This window comes from Electrophorus electricus, chromosome 1, assembly GCF_041902795.1.
Source record: "Electrophorus electricus isolate QZ-2024a chromosome 1, ASM4190279v1, whole genome shotgun sequence".
In the NCBI taxonomy this organism is placed as follows: Eukaryota; Metazoa; Chordata; class Actinopteri; order Gymnotiformes; family Gymnotidae; genus Electrophorus; species Electrophorus electricus.
The window spans coordinates 17,968,721-17,989,850 of NC_137497.1; the positions used below are offsets into that span (position 1 = coordinate 17,968,721).

At 39.7% G+C, this 21,130-nt stretch overlaps 1 protein-coding gene across 1 annotated transcript in view; it reads left to right on the forward strand.

The window, feature by feature from the left end:
* LOC113568987 (STING ER exit protein-like) overlaps positions 1-21,130 on the forward strand; it is a 222,034-nt gene that overhangs the window by 57,495 nt on the left and 143,409 nt on the right. The gene's annotated exons all lie outside the window — the stretch shown is intronic.

Genomic DNA, 21,130 nt, shown 5'->3' on the forward strand with positions numbered 1-21,130 from the left:
ACACATACAGATAATAGTTCTGTCTCTCTCTCACAAACACACAGATAATAGTTCTGTCTCTCTCTCTCTCTCTCTCACACACAGGTAAAATTCTGTCTCTCTCTCTTTCTCTCTCTCTCTCTCAGATAATAGTTCTGTCTCTCTCTCTCTCTCACACACACACAAAGATAATAGTTCTGTCTCTCTCTCTCTCACAGAGAATAGTTCTGTCTCTCTCTCTCTCACAGATAATAGTTCTGTCTCTCTCTCTCTCTCTCTCTCTCTCTCTCTCTCTCTCACACAGATTATAGTTCTGTCTCTCTCTCTCTCTCTCTCACACAGATAATATTTCTGTCTCTCTCTCTCACACACACAGTTATTAGTTCTCTCTCTCTCACACACATAGTTATTAGTTCTGTCTCTCTCTCTTTCTCTCTCTCTCTCTCTCTGTTCCACACACAGATAATAGTTCTGTCGTTCTCTCTCTCTCTCTCTCTCTCTCACACACAGATAACAGTTCTGTTTCTCTCTCTCACACACACAGAGATAATAGTTCTGTCTCTCTCTCTCTCTCTCACACACAGAAAAGTTCTGTCTCACACACAGATAATAGTTGTCTCTCTCTGTCTCACACACAGATAATAGTTCTGTCGCTCTCTCTCTGTCTCACACACAGATAATAGTTCTGTAGCTCTTTCTCTCTCTCTCTCGCACAGATAATAGTTCTGTCTCTCTATGTCTCACACAGATAATAATTCTCTCTCTCTCTCTCTCTCTCTCACACACACACACAGATAATAGTTCTGTCTCTCTCTCACACAAACACACAAAGATAATAGTTCTCGCTCTCTCTCTCCATTTCAGACACACACATCGTTCTGGGCATTGAGAGTTCTGGTAAACTGGGATGTGATGTTGTCACTTCACCTTTCTTTTGTCTCTCTAGTTTGTTGACTGAGAGCGGCGCAGTGTTGATCATGCCTGTGTTTCCTTTTAGCTGTGCTGCCACAGCTACATCTGCCAAAGTCCATCTTTGCACATCATAGTTTCCTAATTTACACACCCTCTACCTGGACATGTCTAATAATCTAGTCTCTCTGTCTACTGAGGTTCACCTACCCCTGATGTCATGACGTTACTGTCTCAGCTGCCATGGCTCCTCCCACCACCCCATGATGCCCCCTGTTGTAGCCCCCCACACCTCCACCCCACACAGCTACTTCCCCGCTGCCCTTCATGGATGATCTCATACAGGAAGAGTTTCGGTCATGTGCACACCGTCGGGACCAGACTAAGACTTCTAGAAAACCACACTAGACATTAATTGCTTATTGTTCCATATTTCTTTATTTATTTTTCTCCATCTCACTACTTATTCTGCTCCTTATTGTCTATATTCTTACTACTGTAATGTCCGTTATTGTCCAGAGGACCCCACCAGTTTACAGCCCACCAGAACCAGTGCACCGAGGACACTGTCAGTACTGACATCCACACGTCTCTCACACATCTGGAGGACATGGACAGTTATGTTCCAGTGCTGTTCACTGATTACAGCTCAGCAGTCAACAGTCACCCCAACCAAACTGACTGAAACACTCACCACTGACTCACACCCTCCTTCTGTAAATGGGGGCTGAACTTTCTAACAGACAGAATCAGTCAGTCAGAACTGGCAATGTACATCCAGCACAAGGACTGAGAACTCTGGGACCCCCCAGGACTGTGTGGCCGCCCAGTATAACACCAGCATCATCAAACTGGTTTGACTGATCACTGGATGAGACAGCATACAGGAGGGAGGTGACAGATATGGTGTCATGGTGTCATGACAACAATCTCTCCCTGAATGCAGACAAGACCAAGAAGATGATTGTTGACCCAAGGAGGAAGGAGAAGCAACAGCACACACCACTACAGACAGGAGAGATGGAGGTGAACTCCTTCACCTTCGTGGAGTTCACATCAGTGAGGACCTCACCTGGACCTACAACACACCCCACATCAGTGAGGACATCCCCTGGTCCTACAACACACACACCCCACATCAGTGAGGACCTCACCTGGACCTACAACACACACCCCACATCAGTGAGGACCTCACCTGGACCTACAACACACACACACACACCACATCAGTGAGGACCTCACCTGGACCTACAACACACACACCCCACAACAGTGAGGACCTCACCTGGACCTACAACACACACCCCACATCAGTGAGGACCTCACCTGGACCTACAACAAACACCACATCATAAAGAAATCCCAACAGTATCTGCTGTGTCCTCTGTTTATGTACGATACACAGCATGACCTGCAGGTTAACACTCTCCTGACATCAGAACTCTGAAAATGTTCAGCTCTTGTTCACAGTTTTATTGACAACAGGAGGAAACGTGAAACTGAATCACATGAAAGACAAATCAACAACAAGCCAGCCACAACAAGTACCGATATACACAAAACACAATGCAGCAAACTTCACAGAGAATAACATTATCCACCAAATAATGATCTGTGATTACAAATAACAATACAATAAACTACACACAACCACAATGTTTTCAAAAGGTATGAGATGTACGCAGACAACTGCATTAGCACGGCTATGATAACTACAATAACTATAATAACTACAATAACTAGAACTCTTGGAGTTGTATTCTCTCACTCTACGATCGCTACACACATAAACCGACTCGCTGCTACTGACACCCTGTGGTTCAAAAATGAATTACAACTAACCTCAAAAAATGGAAGAGAGTTTATAAACTCCTGACAGAACAGCATCTGTACTTCCTGAGGAGGCTGAGGAAATGTAGCATGTCAACTAAAACTCAGCAGTTCCTACAGGAGAATGATGGAGAGCGAACTCACCAGCCACCACAGTATGATATGGGAACTGCACTACTCAGGAATGGAAGACTCAGTTTTCATTATTTTCTCATTCTCACTCTTTCATAAACACACACAGACACACACACACACACACACATACACACACACACACACACACACACACATATACACGTAAGCACACACAAACAAACCCACATACGCATGCACACACTAACGTTCCATACCTGAGAGTGTCCAGTCTGCAGTGGGGATCCTCCAGTCTAGAAGAGAGCAGCTTCACTCCTGACTCTCCTGGGTGATTGTACGTCAGGTCCAGTTCTTTCAGGTGGGAGGGGTTTGACCTCAGAGCTGAAGCCAGAGAAGAACAGCCTTCCTCTGTGACCAAACAACCAGACAGTCTGCAGAAAGGAGGGAAACAGGTAGAGAGAGACAGAGAGTGAGATGCACTTCCAGAGCAGCCTGCATGGGGCAGCTAGAGAGGCTGGTAACTGTAGTGGAGGTTCCTCCACTCTCATCTCTCTCTGGCGTCCTCCATGGCAGATGGTTTTGTTCACTCTTCTCCAGATCGCTGCTGTCTGTGTTTATTTTAGCTCTTATTTTATTCAGCCCTTCAGAACTCTAGTGCACTATTAAACTACATCAGAAGAACCCTAAAGCTGGACTTACACTGTGTGATTTCAGTGGTCTTATAAGACTGTTACATGTCAGACTGTATGAGATGATGCCAGTAAAATCTTGGCAGAATTCTACATCTGGCTGTGATAACAGAAGTAATAACACTGTCACATTTATGGACCTGTGACTCAGATAACGTCTAAGGATCCTAAGCGATGCATACTTTTTTTTGGAAGTTGCAAAGCTGATGCCAGACTTTCACAAGTGTTTTCCTCAAGATTACAGATAGCTAGACTGCCAGTAGATACAACAGACATTACAATATACCCTACAGTAGATACAACAGACATTACAATATACCCTACAGTAGATACAACAGACATCACAATATACCCTACAGTAAATACAACAGATATCACAATATACCCTACAGTAAATACAACAGATATCACAATGTACTCTACAGTAGATAAAATTTTACAATATACCCTACAGTAGATACAACAGATATCACAACATACTCCATAGTATATAGTATAGTGGAATTATTTTGTCATTATGGGAATATCTCTGAGAAATAGATATCCAAAATCAGCATATTGTAAATGAGTACATGAATTCCCCTAATGGTAGTATGACTTTAATATGGGATTATTAAACTTCCGCGTGCTGTCTGGACAGCAGAGTCCCTCGCAGTCTTCAAACACAGACTGAAGACACATCTGTTTGTGGAATATTTAAATGACCACTGATCCTGCTCCTATGTTGACTAACTGAAACTCTAGTACTTCTTGTAGGGTGTTTATTACTCTGATGTTGACTGCTCCTGTGTTGTCTAACTCTAGTACTTATTGTTTATTACTGATGTTGGCTGCTCCTGTGTTGTCTAACTCTAGTACTTATTGTTTACTACTCTGACTGCTCCTATGTTGACTAACTCTAGTACTTGTTTATTACTCTGATGTTGACTGCTCCTGTGTTGACTAACTCTAGTACTTATTGTTTATTGCACTGATTGTCTGTTATAGAGCTTAAATGTATTTTGTACTTCTAGACATTAGCATTGATCCCTGTATTTCAACAGTATTCTAGTTCATTGGTATCTTGCACTCTAACCTACTTTACTGGCTAGGATCTGTTCTATGAGGAAATGACAAAGCACTTTTCTAAGTCGCTCTGGATAAAAGCATCTACCAAATGCTGTAAAAGTAAATATAAATGTACTCTTATGTGGTCATGGAACTGTCTTGGCTTTATGGGACATTTCTGGGAAATAGATATCCAAAATCAACCTGAATGAAATGAGTACATGAATTCACCCAAAGGTATTATTATTTTAATAGGAGTTTATGAAAAATAGTAGAGTGAAATCTGTCCAAACTTACTCTGCTGATACTCTGCAAATTCAGTCTATACAAAATGAGTGCATTATTTCGCCTAAAGGTAGTTTGACTTTAATATGGATTTATGAAGACATTGTACAGTGAGTGTCCAAACTTACTCTGCCAATAGTCAAGGGCTTCTACTCACATGTGGTAGTGGAACTGTTTTTGCATTTTGTTAAAATTCAGAAAAATATATAAAACTTCAATATAGATTTATTAATGATCTGGTGATGGCCAAGGGCCACCAATCAATTGGCAGTGGAATATTTCAGCCCTGGAGTTCTCCTGCCCTGCACATTTGCCACATTTCACTAGTGATAACCCCTGTTTCAGCTGGCAGTCAAGATCTATAATAACCTTCTGAGAAACATTATGTAGTAAAAGCATTTTCCACAATGCTTATTAAGCTGTGTAAATATATTACCAATTGTGTTTAATGTAATTATGCAATTAAACTAGTTCAATCAAGTAAACTGTATTTTGTACAAATACGCAAGTCTGTTTCTTTGCTTAGGAAGTTAGATTGCGGTGAGCAGCGAAATACCGTAAAATCGCGCATATAGGCGCAATGTATTTAAAGCGCAGATGACTTGACCGTGAATCGCTAAAGCGCGGATAGCGTGATCGCGGTTGTAACCTAGTGACCACCTGTAACCTAGTAACCACCCGTAACCTAGCTACAAGGTTTAAATGTGTTTAAACTGATGTAGGGGACATGACTGATTAATACACAGCTGTACTTCATGAACACCAGATGTTATAAATCACATCCCCGTCAAATCTCCCGTCACACCCTCACCCTCCTCCCTGCTGCTCTCAACTACGTGAAGATCCAACCGCATTTCTCCAAAAGACTTTAACTTGATTGTTGCAAAGACAAGAAGTCCAATCTTGCTTATTGACGGTTTGGTCAAATTGTTGAGACTGTTAGCTGGTTAGATATCTGTGCTGAACAGTAAACAACTAAACAAATCAACATAGCTAGACTTTCTTTGCTAACATTAGCTAGTTAGCTGTTAGCCATGAATGACGATCAGAGATTCAGTGAAAAACTCACACAGGCTTTGTCTGTCTGTCTTAGTCCATCTGCTTTTACTTTTTGTCTGTCCCTTTCTGGTATTTTCCTTTTCTCTTGGAAATCACCATAGCAGCAAATATCCTCCAGTTCCAGTTTGAGATTTTCTGTCATTTTCATGATCCACTACAGTTCTCTTCACCTCAGTAAGTTAAAACAGCTCCCCTGATGCTATTGGCCACTGTAATGACGTCATTCAATATTCTGCCGCCCCGGCCGTCCTACCACATATGTGATTGGATAAAATTTACTGTCACTCAAATTGAGAAACTTGTCACTCATATTTCTGTTCCTGTTGGATACAAGTGCTTCTTGGATATTCATGTAATTACTACCTTTATTTTTTTTTCAAATGGTACAATTTAAAAAATTTGTGGAGTGTTTTTATTGTACCTTTTGACATTTTTTAATACGTCAACATAGACTTCCTAAAAACAAGGGCAACAATCACAAGGTTATTACTGTATTTCTATACCAAACTGTTTTCTGCTGTTTCGTGTGCTCCCAGTTTTAGTTGAGAAAAATATTAGGAATATTATCTTCACTACATATAATGGTGTTATACTGTTTCTGACCATTTTGGTGCCCTACACACACCCAAACACACCCTGCTGCTACCACACTACAGTTACAGTGAAACTACAAACACTCCATAACTGCAGCCTGATAAGATTTAATAGACAGACTGAACACAGGCATGCTAATAGAACACAGATTTGTACCTTCAGTTTCCAGAGTTGGCTCTGTCCTAGAACAACTCCCCCAGGTCATTGTGCCAGTGTTGGGTAGCGTAGTCTATTGTGTGGCTGTGTGTATCAACATAAAATATCGTGGGTGTAGAAGATTACTGTACATTCACTGAGTGGATTTGAGCTTGTTACATCTACTACTGTATTTTCTTTTCCCTCTTCTGGTTTATGTTTAATGAAGACAGGTTTGGGGTGGAGCATGTGTTGGGTTTGGTTTTTATTCTGTCTTATACTCCCCATAGAGATATATGGCATGTTTGTAGATCTCTATTACTTTTTTGTTATAATGGTTTGTGCTCAGAATAAAGTGTCTGTTGTGGTCTCTCCCCCTACACTGGCACATAACAGAGATGTATAAAGGTTGGTATCTCTTTCTAATCATCTGTAACTGAAATAACCAGCAACTGAAGATGGCTGCCTCCAACACTCCTTTACCATTTATCAAACACTGTAAGATAAAACTGATGATTTTCTTCATAATTTGTGAACCCTAAAGACGGCCATGTTACTATATTGTATGGGATGTAGCTTGGACACATATTAAAACTGTAGCATAACCATTGTATTAGAGTGTTGCTATGAACAATGCATTAAATAAGAGTTTTACACATTTTTTCCTTTTTTTTTTTAACAGAGCAGTGCCTTGACTCTCCCACTATTTGTATTTTATATAATTTCCCTGCAAAACACCTTTTGTTTCTGAACTTCTGAGCCCTCCAGACATCTTGTGGTTTTAACTATTTTCTGTGGTCAGTGTTTGTTCTCCTGTATGGAGGAAGCAGAAAGACAAGGCGCACAGCAAGGGGTCCAGGGAGGAGCACATTCTATCAGTGGTGGTCACACACAGATAATAGTTCTGCCTCTCTAACACACACAAATAGATCTGTCTGTCTCTCTCTCTCTATTTCACACACACACAAACTCACAGATAATAGTTCTGTCTCACACTTACAAATAAGAGATCTGTATCTCTCTCTGTCTCTCTCTCTATTTCTCTCTCATACACACACACACATACACACAGATAATAGTTCTGTCTCTCTCTCTCTCTCATGCACACACACAGATAAAAGTTCTCTCTCCCCCTCTCTCAAACACACACACACACACACAAATAATAGTTCTGTCTCTCCCTCACACACACACACGTTTCAAATGAGGTGAAGCATTATAAACAGTAAATGAAACATACTTGTGTCAATCTGTGTAATAAATAAGATTTCAAACAGTAGTCATATTGGCCCTGAACTAAACAGTGTGAGGTCTGGTTTACTGTGTATAAACAGTACTCATATTGGCCCTGAACTAAACAGTGTGAGGTCTGGTTTACTGTGTATATACAGTAATCATATTGGTCCTGAACTAAACAGTGCGAGGTCTGGTTTACTGTGTATAAACAGTAGACATATTGGCCCTGAACTAAACAGTGTGAGGTCTGGTTTACTGTGTATAAACAGTAGTTATATTGGCCCTGAACCAAACGGTGTGAGGTCTGGTTTACTGTGTATAAACAGTAGTCATATTGGCCCTGAACTAAACGGTGTGAGGTCTGGTTTACTGTGTATAAACAGTAGTTATATTGGTCCTGAAATAAACAGTGTGGGGTCTGGTTTACTGTGTATAAACAGTAGTCATACTAGTCCTGAACTAAACAGTGTGATGTCTGGTTTACTGTGTATAAACAGTAGTCATATTGGCCCTGAACTAAACAGTGCGAGATCTGGTTTACTGTGTATAAACAGTAGTCATATTGGTCCTGAACTAAACAGTGTGAGGTCTGGTTTACTGTGTATATACAGTAGTCATATTGGTCCTGAACTAAACAGTGCGAGGTCTGGTTTACTGTGTATAAACAGTAGTTATATTGGTCCTGAACTAAACAGTGCGAGGTCTGGTTTACTGTGTACATACAGTAGTCATATTGGCCCTGAACTAAACAGTGCGAGGTCTGGTTTACTGTGTATAAACAGTAGACATATTGGCCCAGAACTAAACAGTGTGAGGTCTGGTTTACTGTGTATAAACAGTAGTCATATTGGCCCTGAACTAAACAGTGTGAGGTCTGGTTTACTATGTATAAACAGTAGTTATATTGGCCCTGAACCAAACGGTGTGAGGTCTGGTTTACTGTGTATAAACAGTAGTCATATTGGCCCTGAACTAAACAGTGTGAGGTCTGGTTTACTGTGTATAAACAGTAGTCATATTGGCCCTGAACTAAACAGTGCGAGATCTGGTTTACTGTGTATAAACAGTAGTCATATTGGTCCTGAACTAAACAGTGTGAGGTCTGGTTTACTGTGTATATACAGTAGTCATATTGGTCCTGAACTAAACAGTGCGAGGTCTGGTTTACTGTGTATAAACAGTAGTTATATTGGTCCTGAACTAAACAGTGCGAGGTCTGGTTTACTGTGTACATACAGTAGTCATATTGGCCCTGAACTAAACAGTGCGAGGTCTGGTTTACTGTGTATAAACAGTAGACATATTGGCCCAGAACTAAACAGTGTGAGGTCTGGTTTACTGTGTATAAACAGTAGTCATATTGGCCCTGAACTAAACAGTGTGAGGTCTGGTTTACTATGTATAAACAGTAGTTATATTGGCCCTGAACCAAACGGTGTGAGGTCTGGTTTACTGTGTATAAACAGTAGTCATATTGGCCCTGAACTAAACAGTGTGAGGTCTGGTTTACTGTGTATAAACAGTAGTTATATTGGTCCTGAAATAAACAGTGTGGGGTCTGGTTTACTGTGTATAAACAGTAGTCATACTGGCTCTGAACTAAACAGTGTGAGGTCTGGTTTACTGTGTATATACAATAGTTATATTGGTCCTGAACTAAACAGTGTGAGGTCTGGTTTACTGTGTATATACAGTAGTTATATTGGTCCTGAACTAAACAGAGTGAGGTCTGGTTTAATTCTGTGTGTGGTTATATTTCTACATGTAGTTATATTGCTACATTTGGTTATAATTCTACATGTGATTATAATTCTATGTGTGGTTATATTTCTACGTTTGGTTATAATTCTCACTTTAACTGAATTATGTAGTATCAAATGATGAATTATGGGTGCAGAAATGTCTGATCTAAAGTTCTGATGTAATACAAAACACCACACATGCTATGCACCACACACACACACACACACACACACACACACACACACACACACACACACACACACACACACACACACACACACACACACACACACACACTTCACTCCTTCTCTCCTCCTAATCTCCTGATTACTGATTACTGTGTCTTGTGTGTCTTTCTTTCTCTCTTGTAATTAAGTCCACAGGTTCACTTGTCCAGTGCTGAACATTGTTCCTCACTACTGTGTTCAGATGTCCGGAGTTTACTGTCAGCTTTCTGCTCAGTTTCTCTCTTTGCTGACTCCAGGTCTTCTACCATCACTGTTCTATTTTAGTTTGATGTCTCTGGCTTGATGAAAAAATTAGCAGCCAACATTCACTCCTAAGTCAAGCTAATATGATGTTAGCGTGAGGTATCTAGGAGTAGTAACCAACAATACACTGTAACTTGGCAAGCTTAAGGTTAATAATATTAGCCAGCTACATGTTTCATAAAAACACCCGTGGAGAGAGATCACAGGTTTATTTTAAGGAATAACCAATAAACCTTTCAGTTCTATTGAATGAATAATAACTTGTTGCGTTCTTTCCTCCAGCACGGCTGTCAGTTCAGCTCATCTCAACATGCGTTGAACACACGGTGTAAATCATAATGAGAACAGGGTCTCCCACCCAAAAACACAAGGGAATCGTGTGATTGTAAAAGTGTCCTATAATGTGTCCAGAACCTCAATGGTTCAGCTTTAAATGTTTTAATTAAGATTTTAAGGGCTTTTATTTGCAGAGAGATTAGAATGACTGATGTTTACATTGTTTCCATACATAAACTAGATAAAATCACTCAGTGAAAATCTTACATTAGAACACTTCATTTTACAACACAGCTGTTGGAGTTTCTGAATATATTCATCCTGTAAGACATTTTGCAAAATTTCTGCTCTCAGGCAACCAAAAATGCAGCTTGTGGACAAAATGCCAAAGCGCCTAGTTGAAGCAGCATTGTAATAAATACACCTGTACGTGTGGACAAGGACTCATCTGGGTCTCCTCTTTACAATGTTATATTTCTCTTCTAGACTTGAAAATCTGCTCATGCAGCACAAATGTAACTCTTTGTCTCCACAGTGTGGTCATTTAATGAAATGCAGTGAGGTTTCAACAGAAAACTATATTTAGAAATATTTAAAGAAGAGAACTTTATAATATAATATAAAAGTGTACATTTCCTTGCATTGCCTTGCCTTGCAATGTTTGTTTAATACTGTACTATAAGGGAGTTGACACTGACCCTTTTAAAATGGCTCTTTATTTACATTCAAATGTAAGTCACAGAAACTCACCTGAGAATCTCCAGTTTAAAGTGTGAACACTTCAGTCCAGCACAGAGCTGCTCCACTCCTGAATTCTGCAGGTCATTATTATTCATCTCCAGCTCTCTCAGTGAGTTTTCTGTTTGTAGAACTGATGTGAGAGATTTGCAAGACTCTTCATTGAGACCACAGCCAGATAGTCTGTAAAAGAGTAAATACAGTAAATAATGTAGTTCAGTCAGAGGATGATGAATTAAAAGATCTGAACTACTAATAAAAATTTAAAGAAGAGCTTGAAAGGTCTGGAACACACTGATACATTTTCAGCCTTTTAATATTTCAAACACAGTAACATTTCAACACTACTGTGTCTTCATCAAAGACAAAATGGACAAAGACATGACAAATAACATTCATTAGCAACCTAAGACAGGTGACCAAATAATGGACGGTTGGTTTATAAGTCAGTGAATGGCAGTTACCATAATCAGAGTCCCAATATCAAAATATCCCACCCCTAACACCATAACAGGAAACAGAACAACATAGATCTCATTCAATGTTTAACAAATACAAATACACTAATATACAAGCAGAAAATATTGTTGGAAGACATGCAGAGTAGTGATTATGGAGGAATAAGCACTGCAGTAATGATTATGGAGGAATAAACACTGCAGTATTGATTATGGAGGAATAAACAGTGCAGTATTGATAATGTTGGAATGAACATTGCAGTAGTGATTATGGAGGAATAAACACCACAGTATTCATTATGGTGGAATAATCACTGTATTGTTTATCATGGAGAAATAAACACTGCAGCAGTGATTATGGAGGAATGAACACTGCAGTAGAGATTATGGAGGAATAAACACTGCAGTATTGATTATGGAGGAATAAACACTGCAGTAGTGATTATGGAGGAATAAACACTGCAGTATTGTTTATGTTGGAATGAACATCGCAATAGTGATTTTAGAGGAATAATCACTGTAGTATTTATTATGGAGGAATAAACACTGCAGTAGTGACTATGGAGTAATGAATACTGTAGTATTGATTATGAAGGAATTAATATTGCAGTAGTGATTATGGAGGAATAAACACCACTATTGTTTATGGTGGAATGTTCACTGTAGTATTTCTTATGGAGAAATAAACACTGCAGGAGTGATTATGTAGAAATAAACACTGCAGTTGTGACTATGGAATAATGAACACTGCAGTATTGATTATGGAGGAATGAACATTGCAGTAGTGAATATTAGTGTATGAGCACTGCAGTAGTAATGATGGTAGGATGAACACTGCAATAGTGATTATGGAGGAATGAACACTGCCGTATTGATTGGACAGAATGCAGACAGCATAATCTTTTACTAGTGTTTACATTCCTTTGCTCACAGTATGAGTCATTGATCATGAAACATTCTCCTCTGCCTTTGCTTTTCCCATTGAGGTCCTGAGTTCTGCCTGTGTGGTGCACCGAGAATCCTGGAGACTTAATAGCTGTGTGAGGGTCCCCATCAGTCCATCAGGTGTGTGTGAGGCAGACCCCATCAGTCAGTCAGGTATGTGCGAGGCAGATCCCATCAGTCAGTCAGGTGTGTGAGAAGTAGACCCCAGTCAGTCAGTCAGTCAGTCAGGCTGCTCTATCGCTTCCTCGCTCTCTTTCACACACACACACACACACACACACACACACACACACACACACACACACACACACACACACACACACACACTACTTTGGTCTCTCACAATACTTTCTGTCTCTCTCTCTCTCTCGTACACACACACACACACACACACACACAAATAATAGATCTGTCTGTCAGTCTCACTTACTCTCTCTCTCTCACTCACACACACACACACACACACACACACACACACACACACACACACACAGAATACTTCTGTCTTTCTCTCTCACACACACAAAATAGATCTGTTTGAATCTTTCTGTCTCTTTCTCTCTGATGCACACAAACACCTAATAGTTCTGTCTCTCTCTCACTCTCTTTCACACACACACACATACACACACACACACACACTACTTCTGTCTCTCTCTCACAGACAAAAAATAGATCTGCCTCTTTCTCTCTGTCTCTCTCTATTTCAGACACACACACACACACACACACACACACACAAATAATAGTTCTGTCTCTCTCTATTTCTCACATGCACACAGACACACACACACACACACACACAAACACAGATAATAGTTCTCTCTGTCTCTCTCTCTCTCGCACAAACACACACAGACAGATAATAGTTCTCTCTCTCTACCACACACAGATAACAGTTGTCTCTCTCTCTCTCTCATACACACACACACACACACACACTGACACACAGTCATTATATTTCTGTCTCTCTCTCTCACACACATACAAATAAAATTTCTGTCTCTCTCTCTCTCAAACACACACACACACACACACACACACACACACACACACACACACACACAGATAATAGTTCTGTCTCTCTCACACATACAAATAATAGATCTCTCTCTCTCTCTCTATTTCACCCCCACACACACGAACACACAATAGATCTGTATGTCTCTTTCTCTATTTCAGAGACACACACACAGATAATAATTCTGCTGCTCTCTCGCTTCCTCGCTCTCTTTCACACACACACACACACACACACACACACACACACACACACACACACACACACACACACACACACACACACACACACTTCACTCCTTCTCTCCTCCTAATCTCCTGATTACTGTGTCTTGTTTGTCTCTTTCTTTCTCTCTTGTAATTAAGTCCACAGGTTCACTCGTCCAGTGCTGAACATTGTTCCTCACTACTGTGTTCAGATGTCCTGAGTTTACTGTCAGCTGTCTGCTCAGCTTCTCTCTCTGCTGACTCCATGTCTTCTACCATCACTGTTCTATTTTTGTTTGATGTCTCTGGCTTGATGAAAAAATTAGCAGCCAACATTCACTCCTAAGTCAAGCTAATATGATGTTAGCGTGAGGTATCTAGGAGTAGTAACCAGCAATATACTGTAACTTGGCAAGCTTAAGGTTACTAATATTAGCCAGCTACATGTTTCATAAAAACCCTCGTGGAGAGAGATCACAGGTTTAACTTAAGTAATAACCAATAAACTTTTCAGTTCTATTGAATGAATATTAACTTGTTGCTTTCTTTCCTCCAGCATGGCTGTCAGTTCAGGTCACCTCAACATGTGTTGAACACATGGTGTAAATCATAATGAGAACAGGGTCTCCCACCCAAAAACACAAGGGAATCATGCGTGATTGTAAAAGTGTCCTGTAATGTGTCTAGAACCTCAATGGTTCAGCTATAAATGTTTTCATTAAGACTTTAAGGGCTTTTATTTGCAGAGAGATTAGAATGACTGATGTTTACAGTGTTTCCATACATAAACTAGATAAAATCATTCAGTGAAAATCTTACATTAGAACACTTCATTTTACAACACTGTTGTTGGAGTTTATGAATATATTCATCCTGTAAGACATTTTGCTAAATTTCTGCACTCAGGTGAACAAAAATGCAGCTTGTGGACAAAATGCCAAAGTGCCTAGTTGAAGCAGCATTGTAATAAACACACCTGTACATGTGGACAAGGACTCATCTGTGTCTTCTCTTTACAATGTTATATTTCTCTTCTAGACTTGAATATCTGCTCATGCATCACAAATGTAACTTTTTGTCTCCACACTGTGTTCATTTAATGAAATGCAGTGAGGTTTCAACAGAAAACTATATTTAGAAATATTTAACAAAGAAAACTTTATAATAAGTGTAAATGTCCTTGCATTGCCTTGCCTGGCAATGTTTGTTTAATACTGTACTATAAGGGAGTTGACACTGACCTTTTTAAAATGGCTCTTTATTTACATTCAAAAATAGTCACAGAAACTCACCTGAGAATCTCCAGTTTACAGTGTGAACTCTTCAGTCCAGCACAGAGCTGCTCCACTCCTGAATTCTGCAGGTCATTATTATTCATCTCCAGCTCTCTCAGTGAGTTTTCTGTTTGTAGAACTGATGTGAGAGATTTGCAAGACTCTTGCGTGAGACCACAGCCAGATAGTCTGTAAAAGAGTAAATACAGTAAATAATGTAGTTCAGTCAGAGGATGATGAATTAAAAGATCTGAACTGCTAATAAAAATGTAAAGAAGAGTTTGAAAGGTCTGGAACACACTGATACATTTTCAGCCTTTTAATTTTACAAACACAACAACATTTAACACTACTGTGTCTTCATCAAAGACAAAATGGACAAAGACATGACAAATAACATTCATTAGCAACCTAAAACAGGTGAACAAATAATGGATGGTTGGTTCATAAGTCAGTGAAAGGCAGTTACCATAATCAGAGTCCAAATATCAAAATATCCCACCCCTAACACCATAACAGGAAACAGAACAACACAGATCTCATTCAATGTTTCACAAATACAAACACATTAATATACAAACAGAAAATATTGTTGGCAGACATGCAGACTAGTGATTATGGAGGAATAAACACTGCAGTATTGATTATGGAGGAATAAACACTGGAGTAGCGATTATGTTGGAATGAACACAGCAGTATTGATTTTAGAGGAATAATCACAGTAGTATTTATTATGGAGAAATAAACACTGCAGTAGTGATTATGTAGAAATAAACACTGCAGTTTTGACTATGGAATAATGGACACTGCAGTTTTGTTTATGGAGGAATAAACATTGCAGTAGTGAATATTAGTGTATGAACACTGCAGTACTAATGATGGTGGGATGAACACTGCAGTAGTAATGATGGTGGGATGAACACTGCAGTAGTGATTGTGGAGGAATGGACAGAATGCAGAGAGCAGAATCTTTTACTAGTGTTTACATTCCTGTGCTCACACTATGAGTCACTGATCATGAAACATTCTCCTCTGCCTTTGCTTTTCCCAGTGAGGTCCTGAGTTCTGTCTGTGTGGTGCACCGAGAATCCTGGAGGCTTAATAGCCGAGTCAAGGACCCCAGCAGTCATTCAGGAGTGTGAGGCAGACCCCATCAGTCAGTCAGGTGTGTGAGGCAGATCCCATCAGTCAGTCAGGTGTGTGAGGCAGATCCCATCAGTCAGTCAGGAGTGTGAGAAGTAGACCCCAGTCAGTCAGTCAGTCAGTCAGTCAGTCAGTCAGGCTGCTCTATCGCTTCCTCGCTCTCTTTCACACACACACACACACACACACACACACACACACACACACACACACACACACACACACACACACACACACACACACACACACACAATACTTTGGTCTCTCACAATACTTTCTGTCTCTCTCTCTCTTGTACACACACACACACACACACACACACACACACACACACACAAATAATAGATCTGTCTGTCAGTCTCACTTACTCTCTCTCTCTCACTCACACACACACACACACACACACACACACACACACATACACACATACACACACACACAGGGACACAGATAATAGTTCTGTCTCTCTCTTTATCATGCACACACATAGATAATAGTTCTGTCTCTCTCTCGCGCACACACACACACACACACACACACACACACACACACACACACACACACTCACTCACACTCACACACTCACACAGATAAGAAAAAGTATTGTCATGTTTAACTATCAAGTTTAACTGGAACACTTTCTTAGAAGTACAGGGGTTTTAAAATGTGATAAACCAAAGTAAATTAGTAAAGAGATAAAAAAAACAACAACAACAACTCAACTTTCAAGTAAGAAACAAGAGAACAACAATTTTGATGAAATTTCTCAACAACACAAGAAACCATCTAAACACACAGCAGCTAACAGGAGTAGAACAGTAGCATCTTGCAGCTAAGGACAAAACTAAGGATAAAGCTAAGGAAGTCAGGGAAAATTACATGAAACATAAAAGGATAATTTACATTTACATTTATATACAGAATACAGTGAACAAAACCACCATCACCAGTCTCCTGTTATATACAGAATACAGTGAACAAAACCACCATCACCAGTCTCCTGTTATATACAGAATACAGTGAACCAAACCACCATCACCAGTCTCCTGTTATATACAGAATACAGTGAACCAAACCACCATCACCAGTCTCCTGTTATATACAGAATACAGTGAACCAAACCACCATCACCAGTCTCCTGTTATATACAGAATACAGTGAACCAAACCACCATCACCAGTCTGCTGTTATATACAGAATACAGTGAACAAAACCACCATCACCAGTCTCCTGTTATATACAGAATACAGTGAACAAAACCACCATCACCAGTCTCCTGTTATATACAGAATACTGTGAAGTCTGGCACAGAGCTGTCTGTGCCATAACAAGCCAAATATAAAAAGGGGCATATGTAATGGAAGACAGATAGTCATTGAAGATGAAGATGAGGATAACACCATCCTAACTGTGAACGTTTATATCACAACGGCACCATCATGTTTCAAAGCAGTGAGGCCTCTGCTCTGTTCAGGAAAACTTTACCTTTATCAGAGCAGCAGCAGAGACTGAGAGAGTAACTGAGGAGGAGGAGACTAGTAGCCACGTAGCCCAGGGTTCAGGGGAGGGACGGGAAAACACCTCACAGACCAGCACAACACAGGCCAGACCAGCACAACACAGGTCAGACCAGCACAACACAGGCCAGACCAGCACAACACAGGCCAGACCAGCACAACACAGACACATGGAGATCACGGTATTGCAGCAAAGAGAAAGTCTTTCTCTCCAGGAAGTTGAGACAATAGAATTCAAACATCTGAGAGGAGAAGTGTTGGAGCTCCAGAAGGACAGAGAGGCTCTCAGGAGGGAGCTCAGTGCAGTCAGAGAGAAAGTACAGCTCAGGGACAATAGCATGATCACCCTGAAGGAGGAGCTACAGAGACTAAAAGAGAAGAACTACAGCTCAGGGACAGTACCATGGTCACCCTGAAGGGGGAGCTACAGAGACTAAAAGAGAAGAACTACAGCTCAGGGACAGTACCATGATCACCCTGAAGGAGGAGCTACAGAGACTAAAAGAGAGGAACTACAGCTCAGGGACAGTAGCATGATCACCCTGAAGGAGGAGCTACAGAGTCTAAAAGCCAACCAGCAGACCTCTGATTCTGCACAGCAACACTAAATCAACTCTGAACCACAGACTGCCACACTGAGCCCCGTCCGGTCCATCCACAATCAGTCAGATAAAAAACCTAATATTCCTCCAGATGCAGGCATAGTCATTTTAATTGATTTTAATGGAAAATTCTTAAACGAGGAACAGCTTTTCCCAGGATCTAAAGTTGCAAAAGTTTGGTGTTCCCGAACCAGCAATGCCCTCCAGCTTCTTACACATACCATCTCAGGTAATCCAAGCCACCTCATTATCCAGAATGACTTGAGGGGAAAGCAAGAGAGTAGCAGAGTGTGTAAGAAGAGTAGCACAGACCTCCACAGAGACCTTCCCCTCCTCCAAAATCACCATCTCTACCATCCTGCCCAGTAGAGACTTCCATCCAGCTACAATCCACAAGATAAATGCAGAGATCTCCTGTGGATGTGCACTGTTGGCTAATGTGCACCTGACACATCACTCCAACCTCAACATCCACAGCCTTCATGACCACGTCCACCTGCACAAGGACACTGTGAGCATCTCTGCCAGCTGCCCAGCAAGCCATCCACAGTAAAGTACACCTGCCATCACCACCCACCCCCAACACGCAGCCCAAACAGCAGACCTACACCTCTGTAGTACAAACTCCACCCTCCACAAACACTACAGAGATGGAGAGATCACACAGATACTCAAGGTCACAATTCATTAATGAAGAAATAGATAAATAGATAAATGAATTAATAAATAAAAATAAATAAATAAATATCACTGTTTATAGGTTAGTCATTACACCATTTTAATATGTATGTTTATATACATGAATTGTACATATTTATACATATAATTTCAACATATTCCTTCACTTTTACAGGTTTATCTCACTTTGAATCTGTTTGTATTTGTGTTTTTCCTTTCATACTTCATTTAAATAATGAAACCATTATCTGTCTCTCTATGGAACATTCAAGGCATAAAATCATCCATGTTTGGGTGCAAAAGTATAAACACTGAATTCACAAATAACACAAAAGATAAAGACATTATAAATCTCCATGAAACCTGATGTAAATCTGATGTAAATCTGATTCGGTGACTCACTGTCCTTTAAACTACAAGGAAATCCTCCTCCCTGCTGTTACACTCCCTGACATTAAAAGAGAGGGAGATTCAGGTGGAATCACTATCTGGTACAAATCAGATCTGTCAAAACTCATAATTCCTCTGAAATTAGAAAAATCACTGAAATACAAATGATATCACTTCAAAAAAAAAACTACATCACCCACTGGAACACACAAACCCAAGTACAAAGTAAAATGCAGTATTAACTGGCTATGAAACAGAACATTGTAGCAGACAACCTGCTCAAAGTGACTGATATTAAACACAGAACCACGCTGAGAAAGTCCAGACTCAGTTAACACAGCCTGGCGGTCCAGACCAGCCAATATAAGACATCAGTATAACAAAGACACTGTAGAGACAGAGCTACACTTTCTCAATGAATGTGAAACATTCAACCAAATACATCAAATATACTTTACAAAATTTGAGATGGTCCACCCCAACTATAAGTATTGATGGTCCACCCCAACTTTAACTATCTATGGAACACTGACAAACAGGTCAGTGTGTTAGGAAGGATGAAGTGTTCTGCACTTTCTCATTGAATGTGAAACTAAAATATATATATATATATATATATATATATATATATATATATATATATATATATATATATATATATATATATATATACATATATATGCACACTGGACTATATACTATTAGGCTGTAGGTATCTCATTAGCTAGCAGTACTATTAACAACATCCTCCTTATTCTGTATCAAACGGATTCAAATACATATGAAGGAATCAACATTAGCCACGGTGGCTAATCCCTGATTACTATGTTATTATCCACATAATCTTTCAGAAGGTTTAATTGAAGTGACTAATGGCTGAAGATACACCATTTACTCATAAGACTTTTATCTAAACATTTATTTAGCTAAACTAAAGCTACCAAATAACTAGAATCACAGATAGTTATACTAAATGTTTATGGGGAACTAGATGCCAATTCTTTTAATAGGCAAATCAAATTCTCAGATAATTAATCAACTTTTCGATCTACCTGACACAAAATCTTGGATGTGAACACAAATACACCCCGCCCCCCCCACACACACAGAGCATGATATGATAGGGTGTCTGCAGGCACCCCCAATTCAGATGTAAGACTTTTTAATACAACTTCCAATGTAATTTAAAATCAAATTTGCAGTGAGGATGTACAAAAATGAAATCAGTTTGAATAAATCATAAATAAATATTATGTTTAAATACTGTCATTGAGGAACAGATGCTTCCAGATTAATTTTGAAGAGAGACATAAGAACACTGAATAATAAGTGGAAAAGAAATTGACAAAAAATCTGACAGAAAAAAAATATATCTAGTTAACTTGGGCACTTTCTACAAACAATTCTTGCTAGTGAGAGCAGAGTTAGTGAACGGTTACTTCCCTGTAATGGTCATATGTAGCTAGCTAGATAAAGCTGGAGCTAATAAACTGATTTCTGAGAGGACTGCAGACCATATACAAAAATATGTAGAAAGTTACACATTTATAAATCGAGTGAAACATTTTGAGATGAACAGTGTCAGATGAATCAGTCTGACTAGAATTTCCTGTGGAGATCCAACAGCGGTTGCTAGTCACCTGGACTTAGTTTTGGTAACATTGATTAGCTAGCTAGTGTGGTTCCTAGATTTTTCCCACATTCTAACAAATTTATGAAGTACACTTTAAATAGAAAATAAAGATGGAGACTCAAAAATTAATGGAAGAGAACAGCTGGTCCAGTATTTATT